The sequence below is a fragment of the Belonocnema kinseyi genome, chromosome 2 (assembly GCF_010883055.1).
Source record: "Belonocnema kinseyi isolate 2016_QV_RU_SX_M_011 chromosome 2, B_treatae_v1, whole genome shotgun sequence".
In the NCBI taxonomy this organism is placed as follows: domain Eukaryota; kingdom Metazoa; phylum Arthropoda; class Insecta; order Hymenoptera; family Cynipidae; genus Belonocnema; species Belonocnema kinseyi.
In genome coordinates, this window is record NC_046658.1 from 170,977,453 (window position 1) to 170,990,442 (window position 12,990).

The window sequence follows — 12,990 nt, forward strand, 5'->3', positions numbered from 1 at the left end:
TTGTATCTACTAATAAAATTTAATCTGAATTATTGTTTGTGTGCTGTTTTACTGTAAAAGAAGTTGGTGTCTTTATAAATCGAAGTAAACGGACCTTCTTCACCATCGGGTTCAAAAATATAAAGACCTTACAAGGAATGACTGCTAAAATCAATATTTAGAAATTTGAGCTTATTGTATGCAGTTAGTGGCAATAGTCAGCAAACGCGCCACGGTGATGGTTGTGGGACGCACTTTAGTCACCAATGTTTGGAGCTGCACACGTTTCCGAATATACGATGAGCCCACAATGTAAATGGCAACGTTATGCGAAAAAGGCCAATATTCACCTGAGAGTGTCGTATCATGATGAGGAACGTAAAAATGGGTGCCTGGTAGGTCGAAGTTGACGCTTAGAGCGGTGGCGACCTGTCAAAGGTGTCAATTTTTTCAGTTAACTAACGTGACTCAGATAAGGTTAAGCATTGGTTCACGTGTAGAGGATGACATTAGACATAGCATTTGCGCATTTCTCAGCACTTATCTGGATGTAAAAGTGTTGCGAGGCGGTTCTAGAGTCGCCGGAAATTCAGGTGACATATCTTGATTTAGATTTTATGGGGAAAAGTTTTTAAAAAATGTTGCGCTACTCCAAGAGATGCATATTTTAACTAGTATATCATTTTTTGATGAAATTGATACATTAATAGAAAACGTCGATTAAGGGAATACCGTAACAAAAATAGACATCTTTCAATGCAGTAAGTCATTATTTCGAAAATTTTTAGAAGAGAAAAGATACTCCTTTACATGTATACTACAACATGTGGCGTAATGAATTCATATTTTAGCTTACAAAAAATTTTATGTATAAGTAGCGATTCACTTCCGAACTAGAGATTGGCTAGCAAGAATTTACGCTCGAATTTCTGAATACGCAGCAAACGGATTTTCACGTGCCATTATGTAAATTAGATGATCGGTGGGTCCCCAGAAGTAATTATGAAAAGTGGCAAGGTGCTGCCTTTCGAACTATATATTAATAATTGAATTAAAGTAATATCGTTAAACGCGCCAAGTGTTCGCATTAAATTTACAACAATTCTTAATCGCTTCTATCCACGCTTGTGCGAAGCAATGTTTTTATATACATAAGAAATATATTAATTAATTTCGGAAAATGTTTTTTCTTCGTAATTTTGTTGTTTATTTTTGCTTTTGAATGAACGGTTAGAGAAATCTAAATTTGGTATTTGTTCAGCGTAGCTTTTATTTTTAATAACGCAACACTCGAAAATGACGCCTTGTTAGTGATCTCACAAGCTAGAGGTTTCCTGAAAGTTTAAAGAAATTGCACAAATTTTATAATCTTATGGAATACCAGCTCAACAATCCTCGATCTAGAGGAATCCTCAGGCTGTCCAATCATTGTCTCTCCACTGTTTCGGAAAAATTCTATAATTATTTACTATTACATGGTACAATTGCAGAACTGCCAGTCTCAAACGTAGTTTTGTAAACCGCAATCGGGAAGAAACCTACGACAGTTAAAAAGCAAATAATGATTAATGTAAATGTCCGACAAAATGGCTATTTAACGTCATTTCTCGTAGTCTCACATTTCTCTCGTTCTGTCATAATGGGAAATAATTGGTTTTTGTGAAATGAAGTTGCAATTGATCATAAAAATCGATCGATACCAATCGAGGGAATTTCGGCTCCAGATTCATTGGTTTCGTTTGATAAGTCTCCGCCTGCGAAAATCGTGGCATCAATCGAGGAGGACGTACTTTATGTACAAAGACATATATAATCTTAGTAATATTATGTATAATGAAAAGTTGCCCAGTCATTATGACCACGAAATACCCAGCATTTCCAGTCAAAATGAAGACGAATTTTACCTATCGAATTTACTTTCTGAGTCACCTTGTGCTCGGACTTGTATTTCCAAAGAGATAATGATAAAAAAGATGAGTGTAGAGAAGATAACCCTAATGCTATAATAGTTTCTGAAAATAAAAATGTGTCTCATAATTTTTTGAATTTTTTTCCTGAATCAGATTTAGTTCATGAGAATTCCATTTTAGAGAATGATTTTAATTTTTGATGCGAGAGGGAATGATTAATTTATCTGAAATTGATAATTTAAATTGGGTTAAAAAATTTATAGAAGCAGACTGAGCGAGGTTTCTAGAAGAGATACGAGAGATCGAAGCATTACTTACAAGACTGGGTGATACGGAAAAGGTAGCTTTGATTAATTGTATGTTAAATTTTGAAAAAATATTCTCTTTGAAAAGTAGTAGTATATTTTCTAGTTTATTAGGCAAAGGTCTGATCCCTTTTAGAGATATGTCATAATCTAGAAAGTGAACTGATTCACGACAAAAAACAGATTTTTGCAATTTTAAAGTGAAATTTTGATCTTGTAAGACTTAAAAAACTGAAGATATAGCTCGAAAGTAATAATACTCATTTCCAGGGGTTGCAATAAGCAAGTTATCTATACACACACACACACACACGTATATAACTTGCTTATTGCAACCCCTGGAAATGAGTATGATTACTTTCGGGCTATATCTTCAGTTTTTCAAGTCTTACAAGATAAAAATTTCACTTTAAAATTATAAAAATCTGTTTTTTGTCGTGAAACAGTTCATTTTATAGGTTATGGCCTATCTCTCAAAGGGATCCGACCTTTGTCTAACGAACCAGAAATTATAAAGAAATTTCCTACACCGCAAAATCTAATTCAATTGCAAGAATTCTTTGGATTGTGTCATTATTATCGACAATATCGTGTTCGTCATTCTAACTATGTGGATCCTTTTAGAGAGTCTTAAAGAAAGGAAGTCTTAGAATTGGCATGATCGAAATACAGTTACCTATGACCTTCTTGATCAAAACCTAGTTAATTGCATAACTTTAGGTCATATTATACCAGCAGTTCCATTTAGATTGCAAACTGATACCTCTTATTCAGGTATAAGTGGCAATATTTACCAATTAGATGAAAATAAAATACATAGTGTGATTACTTTAGTTAGTAGGTATCTAATAAAAGCAAAATTAAATATAACGGATCATAAAGGATTGTCCTTTTTAAGTTCCACGCCTTATTTAAATGCTCGCCTAATTAGATGGAGTATAATATTACAAGCATATTATTTCAATGTTGTTTACTGTGCAGGCTGTGGTAATGTGGTCGCAGATTTTTTTAGTCGAAATCCAGCCGGTCAATTTGAAAAGGTTGAACAAAATGAGTTAACAATTCATTGCTTGATAATTAATTTGCCGCCTATAGCGCTTAGTATAACGTGTTCTACAATCGATTGGAGTCGAGATCTTAAGGATGAATTCAAAAAGATTCGTGAAGGTCAAGCTAGTGATCCGCTTATTAAAAATATCATTGATAATATAAATTCGATGCAATATGAGATTTTTTATTGAATCAATAATTAGATATTGTTTCATTGCGATCATGTTACTCAAAATTGGCAAATTGTCGTATTTCAGAATCTCTCATATAAGCTCAACGATCAAATTCATTCGAAATTGGGACATCCAGGAGTTAATGAAACAATTATGTAAATATGGAGGGAGAATATTTACTTGTTCAATCGTCCGAACCAGGAGGTTTAGTCACTGTCGATTTTTTTGGTCCTCTTCCAATGTCAGTCGGTGGTGTACAGTAATTTTTCGGTGTATCAGATGCATTTTTAAAATACGTGAAATTGTATCCCATTAAATGTGGCAAGTACCAGAAGTGTTTTGTAAAAACTAAAAAATTCTTACATACCGGAAATAGGCAAACCCAATAGATTTCTGATGGACAATGGAACGCAATTTACGTCACCAGTTTGGAGTAAAAATTAGCAAGAAGTGAGGATCAAACCAATTTTTTTTCGGTTAGGTACCCACAAAGTCGGTACCGATCCTGGAACAAAAATAAATCTGAAACTTAATTGTTTGTCATCAACGACTAGAAGGAAAGAAATTTCTTCTCGCTCTGAATTGCAAACTTATTAACATTTCGAACTTAAGTTTAGAACAGATGTCCAGCTTTTTGTCAAGTATAATTGAAACAGGATTAGAGATTTTTTGATCACTGTCTATATGAGTAATTTCAATTAAGCGAAAACATTCAGTTCAAGAAACGTTTGCTAGGAAATGATGAAGCTTTTTGGAAGCTGTAAGTCATTGATTTCTGTATAATCGAAATAAGTTAAGAAGAATTGAAGGTAAACGAGAAGAGTTCGAAAAAATTAATACAAATTCAAGGTGAATTTAGAAAATTTTAATGAATTTAGAACAATTTGAAAGTACGAAAAAACTTAACTGAATTTGGTAACTTTGAAAGCAGTTTAGGAAATTTCAAGGATATTCAAAAGAATTTGGTGAAACGCTTAAAACTTTATGGCGCGGTTCAAAGACTTGGAAATTAAAAAAAATCCATTGAACTAACTAGAATTAGATGTATTTAAATAAATGCATGTATTTCAGGAAAATTAGAGATTATTTAGGGGCATACTTAGGAAAACGAGAATAATTCTATTTAAAAATGCATACAAATCGAACTGAATACAAAAATCAATCAATTTAATTCAAAACAGTTTCAAAATATAAAGAAACACACTGAAATAAGTAAGTTTAAAATGAGTTTAGAGAAATTCAAGAGAATTTGTAAGAATTTGATGAAATGCCTGAAAATTTAAGGTGACTCTCTTCAAATCTTTGAAAAGCTACGAAATTTGTCAGTTCTTGCGAAATGAATTTTTCAAAACGCACTAAAATATTATAAAATTCCTTGAAACTACGTGAAATCAAATAACACTTTCTGAAATTCTGGGAAATTTTTTAAAATAACTTAAGAGCTCTTAAGACCTCATAAAATCGCTGGGATCCTTGGAAATCTGATAAAATCAAGTGAAATCTTTTAAAATATTTTGTAACCTTTTAGGTGCTCTAAAATCGTTATATTTTTTCTGAAATTCTAGAAAACGCATTATCCTGAAATATTTCAAGCTCCTTGCAAACCTTTCAAATCAAGGAAAATAATAAATAAAAGAATAATAAAGATTGTACAATAATAAAATTATAAAAATTAAATTATTGAAATCTATTAAAAATTACTTTAAATCTTTAAAATTTTCGGTTTGTTTGTCATGTTTAGAATAGCTGATAGGACAAATTTTCTAAATTTAAGGTCGAAGTAATGATAAGTTTGGGTTTCGGAGCAAGACGGATTGAAAATTCTTGACAAATTTTATTTTCACAAGAAGAAAGCTTTTTTTGTCACAAAAACAGCAACAGACATAACTTTTTTAAGAAACAAATAAAGATGAGTTGTAAACTTTTCTATTAAAATGCAGTTTCTAAAATTTCATTTCTCACAAATATTTCTTGAAGTACCAGGGATCAACCGGAAAGGCTGGCTGAATTTTATAGTCACTTATACTATCCAGAGGCTCAATTGCTTTTAATAGTTTAAAAGGATCTCAAAATATTTGAAAATGTGTTATTTTTAAATATGTGAGTGAATTTTCAAAACTTAAATACAAGTTTAATTGATTAAAGAGATTTTTAAAGATGTTTAAAAGATGTTTAAAGATGTCTTTATTTAAAAACTTTCAAAATATTTAAAAAATTTAAAAGGGGTTTTAAGGATTTTTATAAATTCCAGGCAATTGAAAACATTTTTATGTGGTTTTAAAGTAATATTCAGAATTTGAGAAGATATTGAATTATTTTATATTATCTAGAACCTTTCAGAATATTAAAAAAGATTCAAAGTAATTTTTGAAGAATTTGAAAGGATTTGATCAGATTTCCGATGAGCTCAGTTGTATTCAGGCACTAATAATAATATTAATTATTATATAAGATTAATATCCTTTATTATTCAAATTCTTTTTTAAAAAATTATTATTTGATTTTTTTTCTTTATAAATAATATAAATTTTTAATTTCAAAATTAAATTGAATGTGTACATTATGATATTTTTTAGTTTAATTATTATTTTCTTACTAAAAATTATTAATTTGAAGCTCTCAAAATTATTGCTTCAACCAAAATGTTAAAAAAAAATTATACATGAGTTTGATAAATGTAATTTTTTTCAACAGGTTTAGGTACTGCTGCCACCGATGGTTCTCGTGTGGAAACTCCACCACGTGAGAAAAATGAACACTATGACGTTAGCAGTTATAGATATATTTTTTTATAATATAATATATAGGTCGTTTGAAAAGTCCGTGCAAAAATGAGAACTGTGTAATTTTTTTGGAAAAAACTTTTTTATTTTTCAACATAGTCTTCTTTTAGGCTTATACACTTCATCCAAAGCTGCTCAAGTTTGTTGATCCCTTCCGAATAATAGGATTTGTCCAAGTCTGTAAAATAGCCATTCGTTTCTGCAATCACTTTTTGGTTTAAATAAAATCTTTTTCCCGCCAGCCATTTCTTCATATCGGGGAACAAATAATAGTTCGAAGGAACCAAGTGTAGAGAAAAGGGGGGATTTGGAATGATTTGGACTCCTAATTCCAATAGTTTTGCGGCCGCAACTGCTGAGACATGAGCCTCAATTGTGAGCAATCGCGGCACCCACCTTGCGGATAGCTTTCTCATGTCCAAATGTTGCTGCAAAATATTATGTACCCGTTCAATCGAGATGCCCACAGCACCAACCAACTCACGCAATTTTACTCTTCTGTCATTCATCACCATATCATGGATTTTATCAATGATTTCTGGAGTGGTGACCTCAACAGGGCGTCCAGAACGGTCAGCATCTCTTGTGCTCATATGGCAACTCCCAAAATTTTGAAACCACTTATAAATTATTCTAATCTAAAGTGCGCAAGCGCCAAAATGTTTGTCAAGTTTCTGTTTAGTTTCCTGAGCCGTTCAGCCTGGCATAAAGTAATGTTTAATCAACACACGAAATTCGTTATCGTCCATTTTCTGAAAATCCCCCGACTTCCTAGATTCAAACGAATGTCAAAGAAAAATTAATAGGCTGATCTGGTTGAAGCCTGGTGTGTGTTCTTCCAAGGGATGCCACTAATTGAAAATAACCTCGATGCGCACCAGTAGTGCCATTTCTCTGACTTGGAAGCTTCTACTGTGTCCCCTAAAGGTTTACATTTTTCTTGCACCATCTTCTTTATTCCTTAACACATACCCTAAACACTTACATGGTGGTGGAAGGAGGACCTACAGCTTAAGGTGGGTTCCTAACCACCAAGGACAACAGCTTTAAGTACTTAGAAAAAACCCTTTTCTCTAGAGGTACCGGTCCCACGACTTTCCGGAGATGAACAACTCTCTTGCTAGGCTAGTATTCACCGCATGGGCCGCGGAGGCTTTTCCAGAGTGCGAGACTTTTCAAACGATCCAGACTTTTCAAATTATAAAAATTCTTAATTATTTATATCAAGCTTTACAGTCTTCAATTGGATGACGCATATTTGCAGTTTTTTTCGCAAGATATCGATCCTAATTAACCCAACAATCATAATGGTAAAGAACATTTTTTTATATTTTGCTCGATTATATTGAAATTCATTTTCAAAACGTATTTTTTACATTCTCATCAAAGAAAGTATTAGATTTGTGTAAAATTTGACCCCCTCGGCATTCACCGAATGTGCATGTTTTGAGACCGTCTGAATCCAAAAAACACGTTTTTACGTATCTTTCTATCTGTCGGTCCGTTAGTGTGTGTGTGTGTGTGTGTGTGTGTGTGTGTGTGTGTGTGTGTGTGTGTGTCTGTAGATTTGTATTATTTAAGACGATAACCTTTGAAAGGATTGACAGATTGGATTAGGATTTAGGAACCTCTGTTATTGTCTTAAAATGAAGGTCAGTTTCTTTAGTCAGCTATTTTGGATTATTATTCGAACAGTTAGAGCATTTTCAATATTTTTAAGACCACTCTTTTCAACATTTAAAAATTCTATGTACGGAAAAACGAACAATTTATCCTTCATACTTTTTTGGATTATACAAAATTTACCGGAGTTATAGCACTTACAACATTCCAAAAATCAAACAACAATTAACATTTAAGGTCGAAAAAAGCACGATATGAATAAAGTAAAGGAAAGAAAAACGTTGAATTTTGTACACCCTACAAGATTGTTATAAGAAGCTTTTAAATTTTTCTGGGAAATCAAAAACTTACATTTTTATATAACAAAAAATAATAAAAAATTCCATTTTTTCATTCAACATCACAACTGCGTAAGCTGTTCATCCAAAGAAGAATGTAAAAAAGAATTCGAAATTATTTTCAGATAGTACAGACAGATTTTGTTATAATCGAATATTAAGGTCAAAAATATGAAAAAAATTGGAACCTTTAGAAAACTGAAAGTCATGTCTGTTAGCCGGTCATTTCTGATAAAAATTCTAACGTTAAAGGTAAACATTTTCTCTTAATTACTTTTTTCGCTAAAAAAAACTTACTTTTGGAAGCTCATATAAGATTATCATAAAAACTTATTATTTTTTTGAACAGTTGTGAATTCTAATTTTGACGGAACGAAAAATCGTTACAAATTGGTTATTATTTAATTTTTGATAGGATCCCTAGTTTTTGTTTTATTCGTAAAAACATCATTAAAAATAGAAAAATTTAATTTCTGACAATCGACAGAAGAAGAAAATAAAGTAGCAAACTTTGTTCGCCCAACAATTTGTGAATTCAAAAAAGATCTACAAGTTAATAATAACACAATTTATAATAACATATTAACTAATAAATATGATGAATTTTAACAATATAAATTTATTCAACTAATAGATTTATGATGATAGCTAAAAATAAAAATGTAGTTCAAAACAAGTATAAAATATTATTTTAAACATGAAGAATAAAATTTGTACATTATTTTGCAATATTTGAATAAGCAGTTTCAGATCGAGATGCAGACATACATATAATATACACTGGATATAATAGTGTTACGCATAGTTTAGAAAAGTTCGTATTGTAAACATAATAGAGTGCGAAGCACGAGATTCGTGGTAATAATGTGTTCTTTAAAGCTGAAGGAGCTTTCACAAAAGAGAATTCACAATCACCAAATTAGAGTTGTCGATTTGTTGATCTTCAATTTTAAAAGGACTGCGCACAAGTGTGGGCGAAGCACAAAGACCGAGCGCGAAGCAGAAGATAAATATATGGTATGATCGAGCGCGAAGCTCTAGAACCAAAAATTGCGCGCCTCATGAGCGGCAAACTTGACCGCAAATTGTGTGATGAGAAGGAGCCCGCGCATTATAATGTATATTTTCCAAATCAAGTTTTAACACTTGTAAATTTGGTAAATTTTGCAACTCAATTATATAATTTTCAGCTTTGGATTACTGTCACTGCAAAAATCGCAAAATGTGCTAGTTTCGTCTTTAATCTCAGACCGTTAGGGTTCTTTTCGGATCAAATAATAAAAATGCTTGCATTCCTGAATTTTTAAATCTGCTTTTATGAAAATTAATTTTTTTTAAAGTTGCTGAAGTTTTATTAGTGTAATTTTATTACATCTGATAGCATAGCGATATCCAAGCCAAGTCTCAATTTTCGCATTTTTAACCAGAATAATATGCAAGGATAAAAACCTGGGGAGAGAAGATGGAAAGTTAAAACTACAAAGGAGTAAATGTTTCGTACAAATAATAGAAAAAAGTCGTACTTTCCTGTAATTAGGGTGGCTATTTATTGTAATTAATTTAAGGTAGAATATGATATTTTGGTTTTATTTAAATCCTGGGGAAAAATCAAAAATTTAAATTTTGATATGGCGTAAAAAAATCTCACAGGACCATTCTTGTAATTAACTTTTTTTGTGGAAAAACCTTGTTTTCTTCAGTTTAACCGTAGTATTGATTTAATAAGCCAAACTTTTATATAAATTTTCAAGAAACAAAAATAGTGCTTGAACGTATGTCAAAGTGGAAAATATTAAAATTAAAAGCGGAAAATTATACAAGAAAATACTTAAAAAGGAAATTTGGTTTTGGATTTTTCACTTTTACGAACAATTAAGATGTTCTTTCCTTTACATAATGAGCGGTTTCTCTTTGGGGTGATTTTTGTAGTGTTTCTAGCATACCTTTCATTCGTTTACTTATATACTAATGAAATTAATAAATTCCAAATATTTCTTTGCGCAAAGAGATTTATTTAAAAAATCATTCAATTTTTTTAATTATGTTACAAAATTGCTCTATTTGTGTATCAATTCAAACTAATCGTTTCGGGAATTTTGTAAGGCAAAGAATACCTTCTGTGCAAAAAGTAACAACTGTTTGGAAAACGGGAACAAAAAAAAAAAGATTTTTCAAAATAAAAACTTATTATTAGATTATTAAAATCAAACTTTATTTGTCTTCATTTTTTTCGTTTGAAACTGTTGAACATCAGATTTTAGCTTTTTAAATAAAAAGAACCAGTCTAACAAAAAACTAAATGGGATTCAGGCATAGCGAAATGGTAGTATTTATGTAGACATCTTTCTAAGGAAAACTTTTTCTCTCCTAAAGTTTTTTTTAGTTCTCACTTCGTTTTCGAGCAAAATTGGAAAGTCCTATTTTTTAAAATTGAAAATTCATTCCTCTAAAAAGTACCGTCATAAAGATTTTGTTTTTTATCGAAAAATTCAACTTAGCCATGAACAAGAGCAGTGCTAAGTTTAATAATAATAATTACAAATTGTGCTTACTATGAGGTTTACTATTATGCTATTTAAAAAAAAGTGTAGTTATAAAAATTAAAAATATTTTTTACATTACAGTTATTTGTAGACATTGCTAGGTTAAATAAAAATAAATTTTGCTACTAGGATTTTTTTTTTAATTTTAATGAGGATAATATAATCAAAGAAGGTTTTTATTGAATGTTTTAAAATTTATAAATAACGTACTGATCATTAAAACAAAACTGAAATATATACTTTAAAAAGCTTTAAAATTTTAAAAGATTTGTGCAAAGCAAAAAAGATTAAAATTTAGTGACAATACAAGAAAATAGGGCGTATATCGTGCAAAAATTAAAAAGAATTTTTTTAAAGACAGGCCTCTTTTTGCCTAACCTTAATGTTTAGAAGGACGTATTAGAACGAAAGTTAAGGTTAAATATTGCGAAAATATTGTAAAATATAGATAATTTCATAGAAATGATTATTTCTCAATAAATATTTACTATAATTGGAAAGAATTTTATTCAGATTATATCCATAAAGAACACTTGAGGATTACATCTTTCTATAATTACGTCATAATCTTATCAATCTGAAAATATTGTACCTTAGCTCAACAACCCTGAGAATATGTTCAATGATAATATGCCTACTTCTTGGAATTGGAACAATTGAAAATTTTCCCAGTGGGCACAAAGTTTGGCGTTTTTTTTACGACATCTTTACGACAACTTTACGACATCATATGTCCATGTCGTTAAAGTGTCTTTACGATATCGTAAATAAGTCGTATGATCTGACGATGTCTCTGAGATATCACAAAGACATCGAAACGACATGGACATAGGGTGTCGTAAAGATGTCATAACGATGTCGTAAAGACGTCGCCAAGTTTCGTGTCCACTGGGTTCCCCACTCTATGATTTTTCCAAAATCCATCTATTTGATCTTTTTTTTCTTTTTTTTTCTCCAAAGACATATAATACTTGCCCCAAAAATTACCTTTGAGTCATACACACCTACATATTAGGGTGAAAAATGATCTGAAAGTAGAAAAAAAAACTTTAAACAATGCAAGCCACGTAAATTTTTATCTTGTACTAGGTGGTTTTCCCACTTTTGAAACGCTGTTAATCATGACGGGTAGGTATGTATGACTTAGAATTAGTTTTTTGGGGCACGTATCATATTTCATCCATGAGCAAATAGAAAAAAAAATCACTAAAAGTTGCTTCTGAATTTTGTTATTTTAAATGCTTGATATACACATACATAAACTTCACTGCGTACACTGAAGTGGAAGGGTAGCTTTTGGGAAATGTTAGAATAAGAAAAAAAATTTTTAATGTCCGGTAATTAATTTAAAGTTCTGAAACATCTTTACATTGTTTAATGTTTCTTTTAACACATTTAAATCGTTTTTTACCTCTAGGGGTAGGTGTGTACGACTTAGAGGTAGTTTTTTGGCAAAAAAAGGAAAAACATATTGCGTATTACATTTTACAATTTGCCTTGAAGGCGGCGCTAAGTGGATGGACCTTAGATAATTCGTCTTTTTGGTTTCATAACTCAAGAATATTATCAATTAAACTATTTATACAAAAATGTAATTTTTTTAACATTGAACTAATTTGGTTAAAAATTCACTTGTCTTATATGAAGGTTCTACTACCTGGTTGAAAGTTTAACTAGTTTGTTAGAAATTCATACTTCTTTAAGATACACCTCTTTGGTTTCAAATTTAACTTCTTTGTCGAGATTTTTTTTTATTATTATCTTCTTTCATCTGCAAATTGCACTATTGCGTTTTCGATTAGAAATTAATCCTATGTAGGTTGAAAATTAAATTCTTTGGCAAAAGACTTATGCATTTGATTGAAAATTGCTCTTTTTATATAGAACATTAGTTTTTCTGTGTAAAATCCAGCATACAGTAAGAATTCGATATTAGGAACCGGTATTATACAAATTGTCGAGAACTCGCACTTTTATTATTTTTATATTTCAAATAAATGATGCTTAATTGTGATTAATCCATTTAGTCAACTTGCAGTGTACAAGTTTCGCGAAAATCAAAGTTACATTTAAAAAAGTCTGATGAAATCCCTTAATATACTTCACAATATCCTTGAAATATTTTTTAATATCATAAAAGCTTGAAGATGCGATAAAATAGTTAAAACTCTTCCGAATTCTAAAAAAATATTACAGAAAGCATAATGATGTTTTTTAAATCCCTTAAAGTCATTTGTAACCTCAAAAATTCCGAAAAACTTTTGATATATTTTAAAAGTTTCTGGG